Source organism: Danio rerio, chromosome 2 (assembly GCF_052040795.2).
Source record: "Danio rerio strain M-AB ecotype USA chromosome 2, GRCz13ab, whole genome shotgun sequence".
In the NCBI taxonomy this organism is placed as follows: Eukaryota; Metazoa; Chordata; class Actinopteri; order Cypriniformes; family Danionidae; genus Danio; species Danio rerio.
Window position 1 is genome coordinate 33437793 of NC_141022.1, and position 24122 is coordinate 33461914.

General features: G+C 36.3%; 1 long non-coding RNA gene across 1 annotated transcript in view; it reads left to right on the top strand.

The window, feature by feature from the left end:
* The window catches only part of LOC141378339 (uncharacterized), a 42891-nt gene extending 26000 nt beyond the window's left edge, over nt 1-16891 (top strand). Inside the window, exon 3 of the long non-coding RNA XR_015478604.1 lies at nt 14733-16891. This is a non-coding gene — a long non-coding RNA (uncharacterized LOC141378339). The remainder of the gene's footprint in view (nt 1-14732) is intronic.
* The last annotated feature ends 7231 nt before the right edge of the window (nt 16892-24122 follow it).

Consider the following 24122-nt stretch of genomic DNA (forward strand, 5'->3'; position numbering starts at 1 on the left):
CCCCTCGTTAAAGGATTCAGATGTTCACTTTCAGTTGGAACACCTCCCAAGTGGTGCCCCCTTTCTCCAGTGTGTGAAAATGCTGTTTGGAATTTGCCTTATTCATTTATTCATTTTTTTGTCGGCTAGTCCCTTTATTAATCCGGGGTCGCCACAGCGGAATGAACCGCCAACTTATCCAGCAAGTTTTTACCCAGCGGATGCCCTTCCAGCCGCAACCTATCTCTGGGAAACATCCACACCCACACTCAAACACTACGGACAATTCAGCCTACCCAATTCACTTGTACCGCATGTCTTTGGACTGTGGGGGAAACCGAAGCACCCGGAGGAAACCCACGCAATGGCAGGGAGAATATGCAAACTCCACACAGAAACGCCAACTGAGCCGAGGTTCAAACCAGCGACCTTCTCCTGTGAGGCGACCTACTGCGCCACTGCCTCGCCGGATTTTGCCTCCTTAAAGTTAAAAATGTTGTTAGCTGGTAATTGCACATTAGCTTGTAAGTAATGTTTGTGTGCGGCCAGTACAAGCGTTTTATTGGAAGACAACAAACGGGATACTTTCAACTGATTTTTAATGTTATTGCTCTGAACAAAACACAGATGATTCAGTCAGACCACATGACCACATACTTGCTGATTGCTCTAACAATTTCACATTGGAAATTGACCCTTCATATGGAGTTTGTAATTATACTGCTGACCTTTTGTGCCTTCATTGCTAATATCTGATTTTTTTCCACATACATATCAACAAGCAGTTGCTGACATAAGACAAATTTACCCTACTCACAAACCAATATATACAGATGGATCAAAAAAGGACAGTCATGTTTCTGCAGCAATAGTAATGGGTCAATCACACTACGACATTCGCATTCCTGATCAAAGCTCAATTTTTACAGCTGAAGCAAAGGCTCTCTTTTTAGCGCTGGAACACATTGAAAATGCTGAAGAACACAATTTTTTAATTTTTTCGGACTCAAAATCTTGTCTACAGACATTGGATTCTTTTAAACTGGAGCATCCCATTATTATTGACATTTTTATCAAAGTGAACGAACTACAGAGAAAGTTTTATAATATAGTCTTTTGCTGGATCCCAGGACATGCTGGACTATTTGGAAATGAACAAAGCCGCCAAAACTGTCCTAGCAGGAAAGCTAAAGGAGTGTAAAATCCCACCTTCCGATCTAAAGCCAATAATAAAAGGCTATATCCTAAACAAATGGCAAACAGAATGGGATCAGTGCCCAGAAAATTAACTTTTTGAAATTCAGCAAGACATAGGAAAAAAATAAAAAAATAAAATTTATTTTAAGTCAAGACACGATGAAATTGTGTCTAGAAGATGCCGCATTGGACACACGAGACACACACATGAACATTTACTCAAAGGAGAAGAACCCCTAAAATGTCTGTATTGCAACAAAAACCAAAATATCGAACATATTCTTGTGGAATGGCCCATTTTTAATGTTATCAGACAACAATTTTTATCTCGAGAGACTTTAAGTGAATTTTTTTTAAAAATGTGAATCCTTCTAAAATTGTAGAATTTTTATCAAAAGGAAACCATAAAAAACTGTTTTAGATTTTTTATCTTATATTATTAATATTTTATATTATTATTATTATTATTATTTATGCATTTAACCTTGTGTATTATTTATTGCTGTTTTTTACTTTTTAGTTATTAGGACATTTTTTAAATGATAGAAATGTGGTATTTATAAAATGTGGTAATCTTGTTCTGTTGTTTTTTTTTTTTTTTTTTTTTTTTTTTTTTGCCATGACATAGCCATAGAAGCTGAAATGGCAATAAAATTAAAACTCTCTCTCTCTCTCTCTCTCTCTCTCTCTCTCTCTCTCTCTCATTGCTAGACACATCAGGTATTTTATGTGGCCCCATTGATTTGTCCAACAAAAAGAACTTAACCATATAGTAAAATTAGGTGGTTTTGTTTGTGACACAGACAAAAGGAACCCTGGATGTTTACTCTTTTCATAAATATCTGAAATAATTGGGTGATGGCTGTCAGCGCTGTTATCTCAAGCTAGCAAAGCACAGTGTTTGGTTCTTATTGTGAGCATTCAGTTTATTCTGCAATGTGGAAGTACAGTAAGCTCTTTTCTGTCATTCTTTTAAAACTTCTGCCTATGGGGAAAATGACTAGGAATAGGGCATTAAATGGCCAAATTGCTTGCTCTAAAATCATGGGTGTTTATGACTATACATAAAATAAAAACTAATATAATAAGAAAATACCAGTTTATAACATCAATCAACAAGCTGCTTTTTTCAGACAAAAATCAATGCAATTAAATGAGACCAGAAGTCTCAAGCCAGTAAAGTTTTATTTGAGAGAATAAGGTCAATTTACAAATAAAACGAGACTCTTTTGGGTTTCAAATTATACCTCGCTCTTATCATGTCCTATATGCATCCTCTTAGAGGAAATACAACCAAGTGTCTTGAAATTTTAAAGGGTTAGTTCACCCAAAAATGAATTCTGTTTTTTATAACTCACCGTCATGACGTTCCAGTCCTCGGAGACTGCAGGGGTAGTGAGAGTCCAGAAAAGGAACCAAAATCTTTGTCAAGACATTCCATGTGACTTCAGTTGTTCAACTGTAATCATATAAAGCTCCAAGAACACTTTTGTGTGCCAAAATATGAAAATATGATTGTTTACCTATATCTTCTCTCTTGTGTTAGGTTGTCAGGGTGCATGTTTACTACAGGCATTATGATGTATTATAAGAGCCATTAGAGTCAGCAAAGGTTGCGTTGACAATAGTAAATGTGCATCCTGAACTGAAAGTTGTTTTTACAAATTTTCATTTTATTTTATTTTGTTGGAACTGTGAATGATTTACAATGCTTTTGCTTTCTTTTCTAGAGTTTGAATGTTTCAGGGCAGTTGCTGTCAGTGGAGGAAGAGAAAGATCTTTCAGATTTAATCTAAAATATTGTAATAATTGCAGTACGTGTGCAACTGGAGCTAATATAACCTAGCTAAACAAACAGCTAGCAGGGTGCTAGCATTTATGGCGCATTACATTACTGTTTCCTAGTGTGTTAGCGAGAAGAACACTCATGTCTCTTACACCGCATGACCCTGAGTGTTTCTGTTAGCAGCAATCTGGCAAAATAAGCAGGTAGAAGGCAGCACTGCACATGAACGGCCCTTAATAGAATTATACCACTGTGGTGCTTCCTTTACACACCATTCTTGTAGATGGTGAAGACCAATATTTTTTTAAACCGAGGAAATATTGGTTTTAAAACAGACACCGACTCAAACACAAACACACACAAAGATTATAACCAAACAACCCATGCATATAACCAATACAACACATAAAACAACTATAAACCATTGGCCAACTCTGCACCTGGCTATAGTGCTGTGGGCCAGGTCGTTACAATATCTTCATTTGTGTTCTGTAGATGAACAAAGGTCTCAGTGAATTGGAAAGACATGAGGGTGAGTAATTAAAAACAGAATTTAAATTTTTGGGTCAACTAACCCATTAACTGTAGGGATGTGTGAATTTTAGGCCAATGAAAATTATCAGCTGAAAATGGCATTTTCGGTTTTCAGCCGAAAGAGAAAAATGTCTGAATATATGAGCCGGAAAAAAAGGTTATGCTTTGCTGCACTCTCCAGCATGATGGTTTCACTTTCCATCCAGCCATAGACACTGTGTACTGAAACAATAAGCACAGCTTAGTCAATGTTCAAAATAGCTTAATATCCCACTCTATCTGCTTATGCATGAACCGCACATACATACAAGAAAAGCAAAGTCCACTGAAATAACGCACTGACAGAACATTTCTATGTAGAACTGGTTCCTACTGCTTAAAATAGTGCTACTGTGCTGTCATGGCAATGCTGATAAACAAATGCCTTTTGACTCATTCACTGAATCGCACTAGAGTTCGTTTTCCCTCTTGGTGCGGTTAATTTGGGCAGGTGTGAATGTAGTAATCGTACTCGAGTGCGCACCAAAAGCAGACCAAAACAACGCACCGAGACCTCCTTGAGACCTCCGTTTGCAATGATTTAAAACATTGTTTTCAGCCGCAGCCGCACTTCATTTTTGAAATGTACAGTTTGGCTAAAGTGGTCTATACAAACTACATAGTATACAATAAGCAGAGATACAATCAGTCAACGCAGTCGACCCTCCATAGTCAAAAATAACATTTTGTGTCTGCCTGTTTGTTTACTTGCGGGAGTTCCATTGGCATTCCCTGCATGTGAATTCTAGCCAATCGATAAGCAGTTTAGGAAATACGTTCAACAACATCTGGCCAGTGAGTGATGTGGATTTTGTCACATGACTGCATTTGGTTCTTTTCAACTGGTTCGGACCAAAACAATCAGTGTGCTGTGAAAAAGACCCAAAGACAGCAGAAAATGCTACAATGTATCATTTGTTGCCCGTTGGTACAGATCAAATGAACCCAACTACAGATGTGAAAGCACCCTAAGATGTGACCCTGTACCACAAAACCATTCATTAGTGTGTATTTTTTGGAAATTGAGAGTAACAATCACATTTAATAGGAATGCATACACTTTCCATTGATGTATGGTTTGTTAGGATAGGACAATATCTGGCAAAGTTGTTTTTTATCAGAAATTTATCAGTTAATGAGTTAAGTTTTATAAAATGTCTTGCAAAAATCTACTATTTAAAAAAAAAAAAAAAAAAAAAAAAAATATATATATATATATATATATATATATATATATATATATATATATATATATATATATATATAAATATATTGTTACAAATATTTTTCAGTTTTTGATGTTGGGGTGTCACTGCCTTGTAAAAAAAAAAAAAAAAAAAAAAAAGCTGGGTTGTTTCAACCCAAATTTTAAAGTTTTAAAAGGATTTCCGAAACTACACATGCGTTCCACGAATCTCTTGTGGTTTTGCTGCAAGAGTGCGGTTGGGTTTGTGCATATTTTATCCAAACTTTTATCCAACCCAGCATTTTAGAGTGAATCTAAAATCCTCAATAATTCGCAGCTGATTAGCTCTTCAACGCGTGTAATCTGCTACTTATGACATCACAAGTACTTCGCTATGAAGAAGTTGTCATTTTGAGTGAGTTTATATTCTAGACTCAGCCTTAAAGCCTGTGGTTCATCAGTGCCAAACGATTGCCAGCTATGCCCAATCCTCATCACTGTCTCTGGGCACAAACGCTACAGAAGGCCATAAAATATTAATCAAAACTGTCCGATCAATAACTTCTCAAAGGCTAATAAGTGCTGTCATATTTTTGTGATATGTGGAGCCCTCCATCATTGAGAGCGTGCCGAGATTTATCGAAAATCCATTGTGAGGACGAGAGCATGAGGTAATGCAGCACTTAGTAAATGAAGTAAAAACCAAAGTCTACTAATGAAATTTATGATTTGTATTTAATTCACAGAAGTCGCATCACGTCTGTTCGTTTGAACTCTTTCAACCTGTTCTGCTTATGCATCCGTTCTGCATCCGTCCGATTGGAACGGGCGCATGTTTTATTCACTTGCGGTGTATTTCACTCCCATTCCTGTCATCATGAAACAAACTGTGAATGCAGTTATGTCATTTTCTGTCCATTAGTGTCATATGCCATATCATATGGAACAGAAATGGAGGTTTAACTTTGGCTCTGGTCCTGGCCTCGCTGTCCATTATGCTGCTTATGAGTAGCTCACTACCTCTGATGCTAACACATGAATATTAAACACAATGTAAAATGATATATCTCTGAATCTAGATTATAGAATTGCTGCACTTTGGTTTAATGTTATTTTTTTACTCTGTTATTATTCTATTTCACAAGAGATCGATACATCAGCATTGCTTTTATTTTACTCTATGCTGTCCTCAAGTAACAGAAACAGTGGTAGTGAACCTGATTAATATCTCCTAGACAGATGTAATATCTAACTTTTATGGCTCTTGATAATTACCCACAATAGCCTGCACCAGTCGCTCAGTCACTTGACTTGATCCATCACTCATTTGAAGTGGGTCATAACACTCAGCTTTTTTGGGTCACCTTGTGGATGGGAACAAATTCAGGCCAGACAAAGTAATAAAAAAATAATAACTGCCTATAAAGGACAGTATTTTTTATAGCATGTGAGGTTTTACCTTCAAACGCAATGGAGGCTGAGAAACACTACTATCTAAAAGTGTAAAGTATACACTGCCTGACAAAAGTCTTGTTTCCTATTCAAGTTTTAGAAACAACAAATAATAACTTACTTCTAGTTGATCATTTGGTATCAGAAGGGGCTTATATGAAAGGCAAAGGCCTCTAGATTACGCTTATTTTACCAAAATAAAATATGATCATGCCTTGATTTTTAATTATTTAATTAGGACAGTAAGGTCTGATTTTGCTTAGACAAAAGTCTTGACACTTCACAGAAATTATGTAAAGTATAGAATATAAAGTCATGGCGCAGTGGAAAGAGAATCAATATTGTGTATGACTCCCATGAGCTTGGACGACTGCATCCATACATCTCTCCAATGACTGAAAAAACTTATTACTAAAGTCATCTAGAATGGCAAATAAAGTGTTCTTGCAGGACTCACAGAGTTCATCAAGATTGTTTGGATTCATCTTCAATGCCTCCTCCATTTTACCCAAGACATGCTCTAGGGTAAAATGAAGATGGGCTTGTCAATCCTGGAGCACCTTGACCTTCTTTGCTTTAAGGAACATTAATGTGGAGGCTGAAGTATGAGGAGCGCTATCATGCTGAAGAATTTGCCCTCTCCTGTGGTTTGTAATGTTATGATATGATAAATGTCTTGATAACTCAGGCTGTTGATGTTGCCATCCACTCTGCAGATCTCTCGCACACCCCCAAACTGAATGTAAAACCAAACCATGATTTTTTTTTTTTACCAAACTTGACTGATTTCTACGAGAACCTCGGGTCCATGCGGGTTCCAATAGGTCTTCTGAAGGATTTGTGATGATTGGGATGCAGTTAAACAGATGATTCATCAGAAAAATATACCTTTTGACACTTCTCCAATGATCAACTAAAAGTCAAGTTATTTGTTGCTCTTACAACTGGGATTGACAAAACTTAGAAAATCGCAAAACTTAGAAAAGAGTCCAAATTATGTGATTTTATTTCATGCCAAAATCATTTAAATATCAAGTAAAGATCACGTTCCATGAAGACATCTTGTGAATTTCCTTCCGTAAATCAGTCAAAAATGAATGACATTTTTTTAAATTAATTACTGATATGCATTGCTATGAACTTTAATTTATACAACTTAAATGGTGATTTTCTCAGTATTAGATATTTTTAAACCCCCATATTCTAGATGTTCAAATTGTTGTACATCAAAAAATATTGTCCTATCTCTTAACAAACCTTAAATCAATAAAAATCCTTATGTCTTTCAGATGATTACAAATATCAATTTCCAAAAAATTACTTTCTTGAAAAAAATATGTCATTTTATTTGAAAGTTTTATGGATTCGTTTACTAGTCTTTAAAGATATAGTTCACCCAAAAATGATCATTGCTTGTGCTTTTTAAAAGAGCATTTACTGTATGATCTCAATCCAAAAAAAAAAAAAATTCAGTTGGCATTTCTGTGTGGAGTTTGCATGTTTGCATGGGTTTCCTCCTGATGCTCTGGTTTCCCCCTCAGTCCAAGACATGCGCTATAGGTGAATTAAATAAGCTAAATTGGCTGTAGTGTATGTGTGTGAATGCAAGAGTGTATGGGTTTTTCCAAGTGTTGTGGCTGCGTAAATCATGCTGGATAAGTTAGCGGTTCATTCTGCTGTGGCGACCCCTGATTATTAAAGAGACTAAGCCGAAAAGAAAATGAATGAATGAATGAATGAATGAAAAAAGCTGAGAAACAGTTTGGGCTGTGTTAAAGTAGTTCACCCCAAACAATTGAAACTTTCCTGTGCAGTTTTTCACCCTCAATAGATCCTAAACTTTCTTTTGTTGAGCACAAACCAATATACTCTGAAGAATGTTGGAATGTTGGTCGTTGACATCCATAGTAGAAACAAAACATACTATGGAAGTCAACGGCTGTTTTTCAGCATTCTTCACCTTATCTTCCTTTGTGTTCAGCAGAAGAAAGAAACTTAACAGATATTGAACCAGTGGAGGTTGAGTAAATGATGGCAGAATTTGCATTTTGGAGTGAATTATCCCTTAAATTGATAGTTTTATTATTTTAGTAATGTGCATCAAACAAAAGAAGCGGTACAACACGGAAAGTAAGAGGATGAGAATGCTGAAAATGAGGTTTTGCTCTGGTATGAATAAATGAATGCATTTTACAATATTTACAAATCTAAAACAGTTCATTTAAGTTGCAATAATATTTCCCAATACTACAGATTTACATAATCCAATAAATGCAGCATTTATTAGCAAAATAGACAAGCTAAAAATAATTGCACATGTGTGTATATTTTGGTATGTGGGGGGTGTTACTTTGACACAGTGTGAGATTTGTACAGTCTGGCAATGGCCATATGAAGTGAGAGCGAGAGTTAGAAGAAAAAAAGAATGTGAGGATTAGGTGTTTTTCTCTCTTAGATCTGCTGTCTGTCATCGCCAGGTTCACTTCTTTATGAATCAGTCTCCCGAGGCTGTTTTCAGAGCAGAGAGGGGAGCATGTCTATTTAAGCTCACACTGCCTTTTAAAGCAACCATTTTCTGTGTTAACAAGGTCATTTTCATTACTATTATTGCATTTTTGGGGATTTCAAGCCAACAGAAACCATTTCTGCCAATAACAGGTGTCACAATGCAATTTCAGCGCATCCACTGGGAATGCTGCATGGGATGGCATCAAACATTATGACATATTTGACAGTATGTTTGTCTTTTTCTCTGCCATGCCAATAACTATTTGTCATCAATGAGGCAGAAGAAACCAGGTCACAAGCTGTAGTATAGATGATTTATGCATCAGGCCTGTTTTAATGCTTCCTTGGCCTCTCGCTAGACAAGAAAGCATTGATCTGGCTTTTACGACAAGTTAACCTCTCAAGAATGAGTGTTAATAGATTTTGAAACAACTATTAATAGCAAATAAAACATTTATGGCTACAGTATATTATGCACGGAGCAAAAATCAATAGATCTTTAATGAAATTAAGCTTGCGTGACTTTCAGAGATGGATTATTGTGGTTGGGACTTGCTTGAGTGCTCGCTAACTTAAATATGAGAAAAGTCGCACCGTTATGTCACGTCATGAAAACGAAAATTAAACTCAGAGAAAGAAGGAGCCAGGGAAATTCTTGCATCTGCTGTTAGCCTTTCTAGTGGGTAAAATGCCTGTCCTCGGGGTTGCTATGCCTCCGTATCAAAGTGGAGGATGGCGAATGGGAAGGATTGTGGGAATGTAAAGCTGTACAGCAAACAGAGGGTCGCCCAGCCGGATTCAAACAAACACGTCTAGCACCCCCTATTCAGTCAAAAGTTCAATCAGTCACCACAGAAACCTTCTCTCCAATGAGTTACAAATGTTTCACTTGATGTTGATTGAATTGTTTTACCAGCCAAAGATGTTTATTGGAGTCACTGGGGATTTAAACTGACCCTGATGGATAAGCTTTCGCCATTGTTTGTTAGTTTTTAAGTATTGTAGTATTAGAGAAGTTGTAGAGTAATTGAAGTTCTTTCTTTCTTTCTTTCTTTCTTTCTTTCTTGAATGCCTTTTTAAACAGTCTATGCTGCAAAAAAAGTTATTTCCTTGGTCTTTTGGTTTCATTTTCCTTACGAATGTGTAAATAATCTTAAACTACTGTCTTAAACTAAAACGAACACTTAACTGTGAAGGAAAGTTGCTTAATATATTGTTTAATTTTAGAGTTTTGTGATTTAAAAAGTATTTAGACTTAAATAAGACTTCTAAATGAGAAAATTTTACTTGCATTTTCATCTAAAAAATAATGTATATTTATATGAAAACATTACTTTTGGTGCTTGAAACGTTTAACAATTAAAAGTGCAAGTCTTTTTTTACTGCTACTGTGTCTTTGTAAACTACAAAGGAATTTGTTTAAAAAATGGATTTGTGTGTAAATGTTCAGTTTAGGCATGTGTGAAAAAAACAACAATGGCAGACTACAGAATTGTAACAAAGGAACACCTTGACTACACTAAAAAGGGTTTTATCCACTTTGAGTCGTTTTAAAAGCATAAACTCTTCATTTTGATGCATTCAATAATAATTTTGAGTATCTGTTGTTGATGATTTAAGACATAAAAATCATTTTTCCAGCAAATTTTTCTTGATTTAAACATGTCTAAATTACGGTGACCGAGAGAGCTTAACGTGCTGCAATTTAAGAAAATGTGCAATTACAAAAAACGCCATCAAATAAGATCATCAGTTTGACAGCACACAATCTGCAAATCTTAAATCACCTTTTTAAAAAAACATGCTGCATTTGCATGCTGCAAACGTAAATGTTTCGAGGATACACTAAAATGTGACGGACCCGGCTATTTGGGTTTCGGTTATTTAGGCTAATAGACACTAAAGATACAGGAATGAAGATATTAAAATAAACAAACTAAAAACTTTCAAAAATCACCTACAACTTCACTGAGCAATAGTTAGGGCATAGAGGCGTCCGTCATGTTTTTAGGTCTCCTTAAAAACATTTCCGTTCGTTTTGTGTTGTGAGAAAATGCAGTGGGTTTCATTAATTTGTTTGTGTTGTGAGAAAATGCAGCATGTTTCATTAATTTCTGTTGTGAGAAAATGCAGCGTGTTTTTGGGAATTGTTTGCTTTGTGGGAAAATGCAGTGTGTTTTATTAATTTATTTGCGCTGTGAGGATTTGCAGCACATGTGCTGTCAAACAGATGAAGATCTTTTCTTAATTTGCTGGTGTATTTTGTAAATGCATTTATTAAATTGCAGCATGTTAAGCTCTCTCTGCCACTTTTTCATATGCATAATTTAAGCATAATTTTAATGTATTCATGTAACGTAATCGGATCTTATTTTGCTTTGTCGTAAATGAAATTTCTCAGTCAAAATAGTTTCCTATACCAGACTGCTTTCAATATGTTTGTTGAAATGTATTATGTGTGTTTTATAATTTGTAAATTATGTAAAATGTTTGTTAAATTTCGATGTAATTTATCGCCATATCAAAAACATAACCCTAATAAATGACTTAATTTGTGTTGACATCTACAAATATCTTCCATCATGCAAATATTATCCACAAAAAAAAAACAAAAAAAAAACTCTTAATCTTTCTGTTATTGTGCTTTTTGTCAGATTTACCCCTGTCAAAAACTGTTAAAAAATCACTCATTTAGCCCAGAATTCCTTCTTTGGTGGCTTGTCTGTCACCAATTATATCTCTCTGTTTATCCTCTGACAAGTTAATTCAAATGCATGTGGACCGATGGTTGAAGGCTTGTGGATCTTTCCCATCACACTTAAAACACAGCCGACCACCCTCTCCTCTCTCAAGTAGGCTTTTCACAGAGGCTTTAGGAAACTGTTTAAGGTATTTGCCCTTTTTTTTCATCTATTCAACTGCAGCAGGCAAATCCTGGGAGGCCGTACCTGTTGATATCCCATAAGGGGCTTATATGACTCATCGTAGCCTAGATGCAACATGCTTGTTATTTGAACAGCTGCATCTCCACTCCACACTTTTATCAGGCCCATTGTGATCCTGCCATCTTGCGCTTTTCCTCCTTGTTCGGAAAGCTCTTGACAAACCAACCAAAAATTGCTCATAGAACAGACGGCTAGACGGGTCTTTGGGTGGAGGCTTGCTGTAGAGTGAATTGCAGTTCTCAGTGGGCTCCATCTTTCCAATGAGGTGATGTTGGTGGTCTTTACTTGGTATTGCTTTACTTAAAATAATTATACATAAAGTGTTATTAAATGGGACTGTGTAGGAATTTTCATGGACTTTTTATTGATCGTCGATTTTTATGAAACTTACTGACTTCCTATGTTGTCTGTGAAATGCTGTAGGTAGATTTTTATGTGAGGACTGAATAACAGTGTAGTTAAAATAATGACTTGATGCTAGTGATTAGCAGAGCCTATGCAAGCAAAATAATATTGCTGTGATCAGATGCTTTTTTAACTTCTGTTTTCTCACCAATGTCATTCTTCTGGAGTCTATTACAGCTTTTTGTGAGAAATCAGGGAAACTCTAAAAGTTATTAGTTTTCTGGACTTGTCATTGATAGGTAGAGTACATGCTTTGGTTTTACTACTGATGATGTGTCTTCCAAATTTCAAATAAGAAACGTGTTATTTAAAGCATTTATTTGGAGAATGTCATATTTAAGAAGTTGCAGCATTAGTTTAACTTCTCTTTCATTAACATTTCATTTACATTCATGACATTTAGCAGACACTTTTGTCCAAAATGAGGAAACGTTTAACGAGGGAATACGCACAAGAAGTGCTAGTTATACGAAGAAACTTGTTTGTGCTCATGGAATTTAGTGCTACAGTAAGAGTGCACTCACACTATGCTAGCGAACTGTGCCCAGGTGAGTTTACCGGTATCTTTGACAAGTAGCATCGAGCAGCAATGGGTTTGCATCTTTAATATACTACGACTATGGTAAATAAACTACAAAAGTTTGTGTTTATTGAAAAGAATGATTAATAAATCCATATGAACAGCCCTTAAGTGATGTCACGTCTTCAGTTTCGGGCTCAGGCAGGGTACACTTTTAGTGTGAGTGCAAAGCACCTTCAGCAAACCTCCTAATACCTGTAACACGATGACATTTATGATCATTTATGAGCATCAAAAGTGGATCTGTTTGGCAAAATATTTGACTGTGTGTTTTTGCAGGTGGTTTGTCAAGCTCACTCACCTTTGTAAAGCACACTTTATAAATGCACTGTGTTTGTGTTGGTTAATGTGTCAGTGAGATGAGTGTGCTTTCTACAGGTGGTTTGTAAAGCCCACTCACCTGTGTGAGGCACACTCAGAATTTGTAGTATTTTAGGTTGGTGTGTGATAAGGTGGGGGAGACCAGAGCTTAAGAGATTAATTTAATGTAGCGTAATTAAGTGCACCCCATTTATTTCAGTCATCAAACATATTTAGCATATTTAGAAATTGAAAGATAATTCCAGTAAATTCAAGCAAAAAAAAAGGAAAAAAAATAAATAAATAAATTACAACCTACAAAATTTCAACTAAATTTTTTCTTTTTTTTTCTCTCTTGATTTTTCCTCTTTTTAAAATTTGCATTTTATATTTTTCTATAACATTAATTTGGGTGTACTAGTGTTTGAACTGATGTATCTAATGTATATGCACAAGTATAATAACTCTATTGCTTACTGTTAAAAATATTAATTTAAATAGAGAGATTTGTAAGGGGTGTATGCTGAGAATTATATACAGTTAAAGTCATTATTAGCCCCCCTGTTTATTTTTTTCCCCAAATTCTGTTTTAATAACTAATTTCTAATAACTAATTTATTTTATCTTTGCCATGATGACAGTAAATAATATTACATATAATATTAAGACTAGATATTTTTCAGAACACTTCTATGCAGCTTAAAGTGACTTGACTAGGTTACACAGGTTAACTAGACAGGTTAGGGTAATTAGGAAAGTTATTGTATAATGATGATTTGTTCTGTAGTATATATAGCTAAGGGGCTACTAATTTTGTTCTTAAAATGTTTTTAAAAAAAATTTAATTTCCTTTTTTTCTAGCAGAAATAAGACAAACAAGACTTTCTCCAGAAGAAAAACTATAATCAGACATACTCAGAAAATTTTCTTGCTCTGTTAAACATCAGGCGAAGCAGTGGCGGCGTAGGTAGTGCTGTCACCTCACAGCAAGAAGGTCGCAGGGTCACTGGTTCGAGCCTCGGCTCAGTTGGCGTTTCAGTGTGGAGTTTGCATGTTCTCCCTGCGTTCACGTGGGTTTCCTCCGGGTGCTCCGGTTTCCCCCACAGTCCAAAGACATGCAGTACAGGTGAATTGGGTAGGCTAAATTGTCCGTAGTGTATAAGTGTGTGTATGAATGAGTGTGTGGTTGTTTCCCAGAAAAATGTTGCGACTGGAAGGGCATACGTTGCGTGAAAACTTGCTGGATAAATTGGCGGTTCATTCCGCTGTGGCGACCCCGGATTAGTAAAGGGACTAAGCCGACAAGAAAATGAATGAATGAATGTTAAACATCACTTAGGAAATTAATATGAATGAAGAAAAGGAATATCATATATATATACATATATATATATATATATATACATATATATATATATATATATATATATATATATATATATATATATATATATATATATATATATATATATATTCTGGAGGCTTTGAATAGTGTGTGGTAATACTTGAGCTGAGACTGTGAAGTGTGCATCCAATGGACACTTTACTATCCCACAGGTCTAGAAGAATAGATGTATGAATGTAAGTGAAGGGATGCGTGTAAAAATGACATTCAAACCACATTCATACAATACTTTACGAAACATACTTTTATTTAAGGGTCACAACGTAAGTTTAAATCCAGTATCTACTGTGAAAGTGTACGATATTTGATTCACCATTAGTCTTTAAATAATTCAGATGTGTATATTTTTTAATGATAAAGTTGAAAGACCACAGCTTCCCACAATGAACAGCCTCTCTTTTTCCTTTCTTCCACAGAAGCGATGGATGGGGCGCACACACACGTACCTCCTCACACCTCATCCTATACCCAATGCATTCTTCATGCAATTAGTCCCTCTGAAGTTGCTTATTAGTTGGATCTCTTCTTTGTGTGTAAGTCCTTTCACTGAACTGTCACAGCTCCTGGACAAGCCTCTCCAATCCACAGCCATTTACAAATGAATGGAGCACCATGCAAACCAAACAGAGCACATCCTTTTCCTGCTCTTTCACATCTTCGGTGAAAAGGGTGGGGGGAAAACTCAATTTGTATTTGCGCAGACCATAAACAAACATCGGTCAGATCAAATGAGGCATTCAGAGCCTGAAGAAAGGTCACAGAGAAAGGGGAGGCAGAGATAGATAGAGGAGGGATTGAAGGAGGTTGAGAATGGAGCTCTTCCAGTGCCAGTTCACAAGCTCGGGGCTTTTATGAGGGTGTCAGTTTTTGTTGTCAGACTGACAGTGTGGAGAAACAAGTCAATGTGAGGGAGGAGGACTGAACACCTTCCACAGGTACCTGCAATTTGATAGTAAACTAGCCAACAACACCTTTAATGACAGATGAGGCCACTGTGAAAACCACCTTTCCCGCGTGACGGATAGAGCAGCAATGATACTGGCAAAAGTTTGTGACAAACGGAGAGATTTTTATAAAGAGAACACAATAAAGGGCACAAGAAATTCATCTAAAATTGTGACATAAAACGTAAAAATTCTGATATCAAAAAATAATTCATCATAATTATGAGGTAACCGTTCAGGATAAAAGCCAAAATTACTAAGTCAAACTTAAAATTATCAAGATACAATTAATTATTATGATATTTAAGAAAAAGTACATATAAATATAGGGTAGGTCACAATGAGATAAATTCATAATTATAATAAAGTCATAATTGTGATCATTATTCATTCATTTATTCATTCATTTTCTTTTTGGCTTAGTCCCTTTATTAATCCCGGGTCGCCACAGCGGAATAAACCACCAACTTATCCAGCAGGTTTGTTAATGCAGCGGATGCCCTTCCAGCCGCAACCCATCTCTGGGAAACCTACACACACACATACACACACACAACAGACAATTTAGCTTACCCAATTTAGTTTACCTAATTCCCCTGTACCGCATGTCTTTGGACTGTGGGGGAAACTGGAGCACCCGGAGGAAACCCACGTGAATGCAGGGAGAACATGCAAACTCCACAGAGAAACACCAACTGACCCAGCCGAGGCTCGGACCAGAGACCTTCTTGCTGTGAGGCGACAGCACTACCATCTGCGCCACTGCATCGCCGTGATCATTATTATAAAAAAAAGTTACATTTCTGAAATTAAAAATTCAGAAATTCCATGTAGTCAAAACTTTCGTCTTAATTAGGGCAATAATTGAAAATGCTGACATTTTGAAATGCTGGTATCTAGAAATGTTTGTAGATGTAGTTAAAAAGAGAGCAATGCAAATTTTGTGGAGTAAGACAGAAGAAAGACAGAAGTTGGAATTCTGATGTAAAACACTAACAATGCTAAGTCGTAATTAATTTTAACATATCAAGTTAAAGAGATCACATATGTCATTATTCAAAAAAAGGCATTAAAAATCTAAATTTACATAAAGACATTAATAAATAAGAAAAAATTCTGAATTATCAATATGACAAAAAGTTATGTTAAAAGGATAAAGGACTTCATCCAAATTGAAATAATACATCTAAATTGTCACAAGGCTGGAAGTCCTGTGCTTTGTTTTGTATTTTTCAAAGAAAACACAATAAAGGGCAAAGGAAATTCTTCAAAATGTCAAAATTATGACAGAAAAAGTTGAAATTCTGATATCAGAAAGTAATTGATCATAATTATGAGGTAACCATTTAAAGCCAGGGTAAAAGCCAAAATTACTAAGTCAAACCTAAAATTCATTCATTCATTCATTTTCTTTTCAGCTTATTCCCTTTATTAATCCGGGGTTGCCACAGCGGAATGAACCTCCAACTTATCCAGCACGTTTAACGCATGCGGATGCCCTTCCGGCTGCAACCCATCTCTGGGAGACAAATCTAAAATTTTGAAGTTAAAGTTAATTATTCTGACATCAAAAGGGTGAAATGTACATAAATATGGGGAAAGTCACATTGAAATAAACTCATAATTATATTAAAGTCATAATTGTGATCATTATTATGACAGAAAATGTAAAAATTCTAAAATGAGAAAATCTGAATTTCCATATAGCGATAATTTCAGTGGTAAAAGTTTCAATTCTGGCAGTAATTGAATAGTCTGACATTTTGAAATGCTAATATCTAGAAATGTTTGTAGCCTTATAGTTAAAAGGGAACAATCCATATTTTGAGAAAATAATGAAGTTAGACATAAGTTGGAATTCTGATGTAAAACATTAACAATGCTAAGTCACAATTAATTTTAACAAATCAAGTTAAAAAGATCACATAAGTCTTAATTACAAAAAAAAACTTATAATTTGGCATTACAAATCTACATTTACATACAGATATAATAAATGAGGTAATGAAGTCAGAATTATCAATATGACAAAAAAATTATGAGGCTAAATGACTTCATCCAAATTGAAATACTACATCATAATTGTCATTAAGCTTTGTCCAAGTCCTGAGTTTTGTTAAGTATTGTTTCTAGACTCTTTGTTAAATGACAATAATAGCGAGGAGAAGTTTAAATCATTTTCCAAAATAAAACTATAAATTAAAAACTGATATTTAAAAAGTTTAAATATATAAACAATCATAAATATGACGATAAATAACAAAATACATTACTCTAAATGCATGTACTATTATGATGAATGTGTAGTTTTTATCTTTCTGGCTTTCTGTTTGTTTGTCTCTGTCTGTCTCATTCTCTGGCTCTTTTGGCCTGTCTATACTCCAATCTCATCTATAAAGATCAAACATAACAGTTTGACTATATACATGTTTTCAATATTCATTAATAAATAATTTACTAAATGAATACATTTACATCTTGTTTTGGTTTAATTTAATTGGATCGTCTTATCTTTGGCTTCTTTTCAATTCACGGCCGACTAAAAACTACTTTTCCCAAAACTCTCAGCAGTATGTTGCATGGATGACATCACTGTGTGTTTGTCTAAGTGCTTCAGTTGAAGCAGTCAGTCCAGCAGCCGATGGCTGTCACAGTCTTTTGCCAAACACACTCCATATTCACAATGCAGTTTAATTAATGACATCACTAAAAGGTTTGCTGCAATGAAGTTTGCATCTACTTCAATTTCCTAAGTGCCTCTGTATTCCTCTCTAAGCAACAGCAACACAGAGTGAGACAGAGCCATCAATAATGCACCTCCAAAAGAGGAGGCCTGCTAGAGCGAGCACCACCAAAGTCCAGAGAGAGTTGATGATGATCCAACAGTTTGCACTCTTTAGGACTTTTCACACTGTGCCTAACCCCCTGTAATATCATTCTTTAGGCTCTTAATAAAAAGTCTATTCTGAACCGTAGTGTAAATAAACAACATGTCCTTCAAAAACACCTCAGATCACAGTGAGCCAGTTTAATTAATTAATACACGGGGAAAACATGCTAACTCCACACAGAAATGCCAACTGACCCAGCCGAGGCTCGAACCAGCAACCTTCTTGCTGTGAGGCAACATCGATTCGCTACCCACTGCACCACCGCACTGTTGCCAGTTTGATTCATATCTCTTTAAATGCTAATGAGCGGCTGTTCTCCTGCCCCTCTCTGAGGCTGCAGAATCAGGAATGACGATCAAATCTTGAGGAGTAAAACCAGCGCAGCACACACAAAACACTCAACCAAGCCTCGAGTATCTGATGAACTTTGTCTGTATGACTGACAGGAAGTATTTGAAGTTCACATTATGATGACATAAAGTAAGATCAAGCCGAGCTGACTCCTGCTTGTATAATCGTTGTGTGTTATTTATCATTGTTTGACATTGCAGCTTGCCATTATCGATGGAAAATGTATTCAAACAAACGTCTTACTCACTTTTCTTTGGCTTATTAGTCCCTGCTTTAACGCCAACTACTCTGGCATATGTTTTACCGGCAGATGCTCCTCCTGAAGCAACCCAGTACTGCGAGCATACAAAGCTGCCTGGAAATCACCACACCCACTCTCCCATACACACACTATGACCAATTTACTTTATCTAATTAACCTCTACTGCATGTTTTTGGACTATGAGGGAAACTGTAGCACCTGGGAGGAAACCCACACAGAAATGCCTCTTGGTCCAGCCAGGACTCAAACCAGCAATCTTCTTGCTGTGAGGCAATTGTGGGAATTACTAAGCCACCATGTCACCTCACAAACATCTTTACATGTAAAAAGTGACACTGGTGTATTTAACAAATGCTCAGCTGCACAGTTTCTGAGCTGATTAATGTGTAAATCAAGAACACACATAAACACGGCTCTGATCATCAAGAATGATGATCTGATTCTGAACTGAGCCTGGCGTTTAATAACAATAACCAAATGAAACAAACATGAATTATATATTAAAAAGTACATCTTTCAGACAAATTGCAAGTTCAGCTACATCCTTAAAATAAATTTTAATGTGAGACAAAGGTTTTATTTCAGCTCGTCTGATCTGGCAGACACAACAGAAACCTAACTAAACACAAAAAACCTGAAGAAGTGAAAATGACACCGAAAAACAGACATCACTAGTCCCTCACAAAACATATCACAGGACATCACTAGTTTTCCAAAGGATATCAGTCTCTCATTGATATCACTAAGATATCGTTAGTTTCAGACGTCATCTGTTAGAGCATACCACATTTTCAGATGGATTTAGATTAAGACTCTGGGCTGCCTTTTCATTATTTCAATTATGACTTTTCACCATCCTCCAATTCAGTAAAAACTGGAAAGTTTGGCTGCCAGTTGACTTAATATAGTTTGTCAGCTTATTTATTAATTTACCAGCAGGTGCCAGATTAACACCAATAAATGAAGGAATCTGAAATGATTATGGATCTTAATTATGAGCAGTGTTCTTATTGACACATCTCATGTCAATTTATTATGCAATGTAACCAAGCCAGGCTTATTCTGATTACTTACCCCTGTATACTTTACATTTTTAGTGAGAGCAAAATACGTTCCAGGAGCTACATTTTTTTTGCAGTTTTTGTTTTCGCCAGTCCACCAGAGGCCGCTGTGTATGCTTTTTCAGATCTCAAATTTCTCTCGCGAGTGCCATTCGTGTCTGCTTCTTTCATGTAAATCCACCAGAGGCCGCTGTCAACTGACTGACTTACTGACTGACCAAGCAACCGATTTAACCTCACCCTCCCCTTACCTAAACCCAACCAATAGTGTTTTAAAAGCACTGTTTGACCTGCCCACCCCCTTCCCTAAACCCAACTGCAGTGTTTTTAAAAGCAATCCAGAAAAAGAAAATCACCCTGATTTTTACCATGTTTTCAGATTTTACCACATACTCACCATGTTATTTACTTGTTTATTTAATTTTTTGGTTTCTGTTTTTATCTTACCCTCTTTCTGGAACCGTTCTTCATCAGACTCGAACTCCACTGTCAACTCTGCCAACTGTCGCAATTTTGTTCGCGTCTCATCGCCCCCACGGCGGGATACCAAATAAGGGCAAAGAGGTGGAGAGTGAGAGAACGAGAACACTCGTTTGTGTTCTGACCACATGTGCTTGGCTGTACACTATCCGCTTGTTAAGTGTGACATCACGCGAAGCGGCTTCCGGGTCCAAGCTCTCTATTCAAATGAGTGGCGGCTTGGACCCGGAAACAGTATTACATACGTCACAAACACATCACCACTTAACAAGCGGATATCAATAAAGTGTTTAGTTTTTTTAAAACACTGCTGTAATACACTGAGCCACTAAGCATTGTTCTTATGACGTTTTTCTACAGGAGGAAAACGCGAATTACGTGCAAACACTTTAGATATAGTCTGTGTTAGTAAATGCAAGGCTATGGATGAAATCCAGCATAACACTGTATGACAACGCTTCAGATGACTGCTCAATAGCCTACAGCTAATCAATCTGTCAGATTCTAGAGTGCTTTACAGCTCTAAAGAAAAATATAAATGATAAATGATCTTAAATAAAACAAATACATTTATAGAGATGGTGTATAAGTATATAATTTTACTCACATGAGAAATGGAGGCCATGTGAATGATTTGTGAGCACAATCAAGTGCACACAGCATCCCATATCATCTGAGTTTAGTGGCTAATCTGCCGGAGTCAGCTGAGGTGAAGTGACGGCGACCAGCGAGACCTAGCTGTCACTCAAGTGGCCATGCCCTTAATTATGCAAACTTATTATAGCCTAATATGAAGGAAACGGATGAGTTATTTAAAAAATCACCCCTCTCACAGTTGTCATGAAGGGTAATATTAGATATGAACCAAAATCTTTCTATGTACCAGGCTGTAAACTTGATTTTTTTTTTGCTGTAAAGTTGGCCATTCTAACAGTGGGCTCAATTGAAACTTGCTCCATATGGAGCCAGGACTAGCAAAATTTTGATGAATTGCAGTTTCAGTTACTTCCGTATTGGCTTCCCGAGGGAGAGCAGGAGGTTGCCGCTTGGTCTCAAGTCCATCGTTAAGCTACTGGACACACTGGTAACATCGGGAAAAAGGTGTCCATATGGAGGTAAGCGTCATACTGCCCCTTAGCGTTCATTTTAAAGATGAATTGCAGCTTTACGTAGCTCAGGCTACATAATTTGTGATCTCCAGAAATGTATATAGGGCTACGTTTTTAGAATGAGCCTAGGTTGCATGTAAATGTCATCCTAACTCCTGACTTCAAACTGAATTAGGAATGACCTCGAAACTGTGTAAATTGTAGGCTGGTATAATAATTTCCCATTAGCCATAACATTCGAATACCTCAGTGCTTGACACTACACTCATTTGCCAATGCTGGGCTTTAGTAGAAGGCAATACTAACTAACTAACTAACTAACTAACTAACTAACTAACTAACTAACCTGTTTCTAGATTAGGTTTAGAACAAAGGCTACATTTACATGGACACCAATAATCTATTCTTTTTTTATTAATTTAATACGATTGGGTCATAATCAAACTAAACATGTATCGAATTAAGTCATGTGGAGTATGCCGATTTTAGTCACATTATTGAAGTGTAGTACAGACATGTAAGCACCATAAGCAAACTATTACCATCATGTAGGATATTCTGCGCATTTTGTGACAGGATATTTCATACACTCATGTACATCAGTGTATCAAACTGCATCAAAACAACACTCTTCCAGCAGTTCATACTCGCATCCAATGTTTCGTTTGTCATGAGGGCATGCACGAAATGTTCCTGAATGAAAGTGAAACACCCGAAAATTTGTGGAACTCTAGAGGAAATGTGGATTGGGTGGTGACGCATTGACATTAATCGAATAATTTACTATAACATGTAAAACAGGATCATGAAAATAACATTTAAAAGCAACTCATGTAACATCTTAATCATATTATTGTCTTATTCAAATTAGAGCAAATAATTAGATTACTGATGTCCATGTAAACTTAGTTATTGATAAGCTAGAGAGTGTGTAAACTCCTAATCATGAGTGTGTCCCTCTGTATACTGGATTACACTGAGCTGAAACTATGCAGAACTTTTCTAATGATTCAGAATGAAATCACGCAATAGATTACTTGATTTTAACTCCGAACGACTAATGGAGAACGTGAGTTGAGTCTTGTAAGGTGTTTGGAAGGAACGTGCTTGTAGCGACTTGCAAGTGAAGATAAAAGGGGATTCCTGTGGAACACCACAAAATCTTGTGTATAGTTGATTAATCCATTTCATTCAGTCACAGCTGCAGCCTTTTCATGAAGTCTATCTCATTCTGTGCACAAAGGTCACGCGGTAGTATTTTGATGTAACGCTGATGTGTAATTCACTGATAAAATGAACATAAAGACATGGCTGGTCACATAAACTGTATTATAAAGCTGTGTTGAGGCACTAAACAGGAATTAGCCTATTCAGTTTGGTAAACCTGACGGACATCTTCATTAACAAAGCCCTATTTCCTCCCAGGAATAAAAGCAAATAGTAATTCAGCCTCATTAGTCTTTTAGAGCAGAGCTTTGACTGGGACTGTCAGAGATAGGAGTCTCATAGAGTATATGTGAATATGACTGTACAGTTAATTTAATGCATGTCTGTTAAATAGTCTTCTCTATTCATTTCCTCCTGCAGCTCTACTACTGCAAGTGAATGAGTACAAAGTCATGAATCAGGACAAAGAGGATCATTCATTCACAAAGCAGGTTTGTTGTTCGATGCTGCCTTAGAGTAGCATTTTATTTGTCAACACTTTCAATTGTTTTATCAACATAAATTACTGTTTTAATATATGGAGTTAAATTTCCTTCGAGTAATAATTATATTGATCCAGAGTGACGGTAAACATATTTATGTTTCTATTTCAAATTAATTGTGTATTTCGTTATTAAAAAATGTTTAGCATGATTTCCACATAAATATTAAGCATATGGGGATACGGTGGCCAGTGATTCGCTTGTTCAAGTCCCGGCTGGGTCAGTTGGCATTTTTGTGTGAAGTTTGCATGTTTTCCCCATGTTGGCATGGGTTTCCTCCTGGTGCTCGGTTTCCCCCACAGTCCAAGCATGTAGTATAGGTGAATTGAATATACTAAATTTGCCATAGTGTATGTGTGAATGAGTGTGTACGGGTGTTTACCAATACTGGGTTGCTGCTGCAAGGGCATCCACTGTGTAAAACATATGCTGGATAATATGGCGGTTCATTCCGCTGTGGTGACCCCTGATTAATAAAGGGACTAAGCTGAAAGAAAATGAATGAATATTAAATATAACTGTTTTCAACAGTTTCACAAGTTTATAATAAATGTTTTGAGCACCAGAATTGCATATTATGAGGATTTCTGAAGGATTATGTTACCCTAAAGATTAATCTTGCTGAAATTTTTGCTTTGCCATAACTGGAATGAATTTGAATTTATTTTTAGAATTTTGAAAACTAGAAGGCATCGAGATTCATAGTAGGAAAACATTTTTTGGATGTCACTGGCTACTATTTTCCAACATTCTTTAAATATCTTCTTATGTAGTGTTAGTGAGACCAGCAGGGGGTGCTCCTACGGTCTGTGTGGGTCCTAACACCTCAGTATATTGATGTACACTCTATTCTGCTCAGTGTGCACTGTCTTTCGGATGAGATGTTAAACCAAGGTCCCGACTCTCTGTGGTCATTAAAAATCTCAGGATGTCCTTTGAAAAAGTATAGGGGTTTAGGCCCTGGCATCCTGGCCAAATTTGCCCACTGGCCTCTGTCCA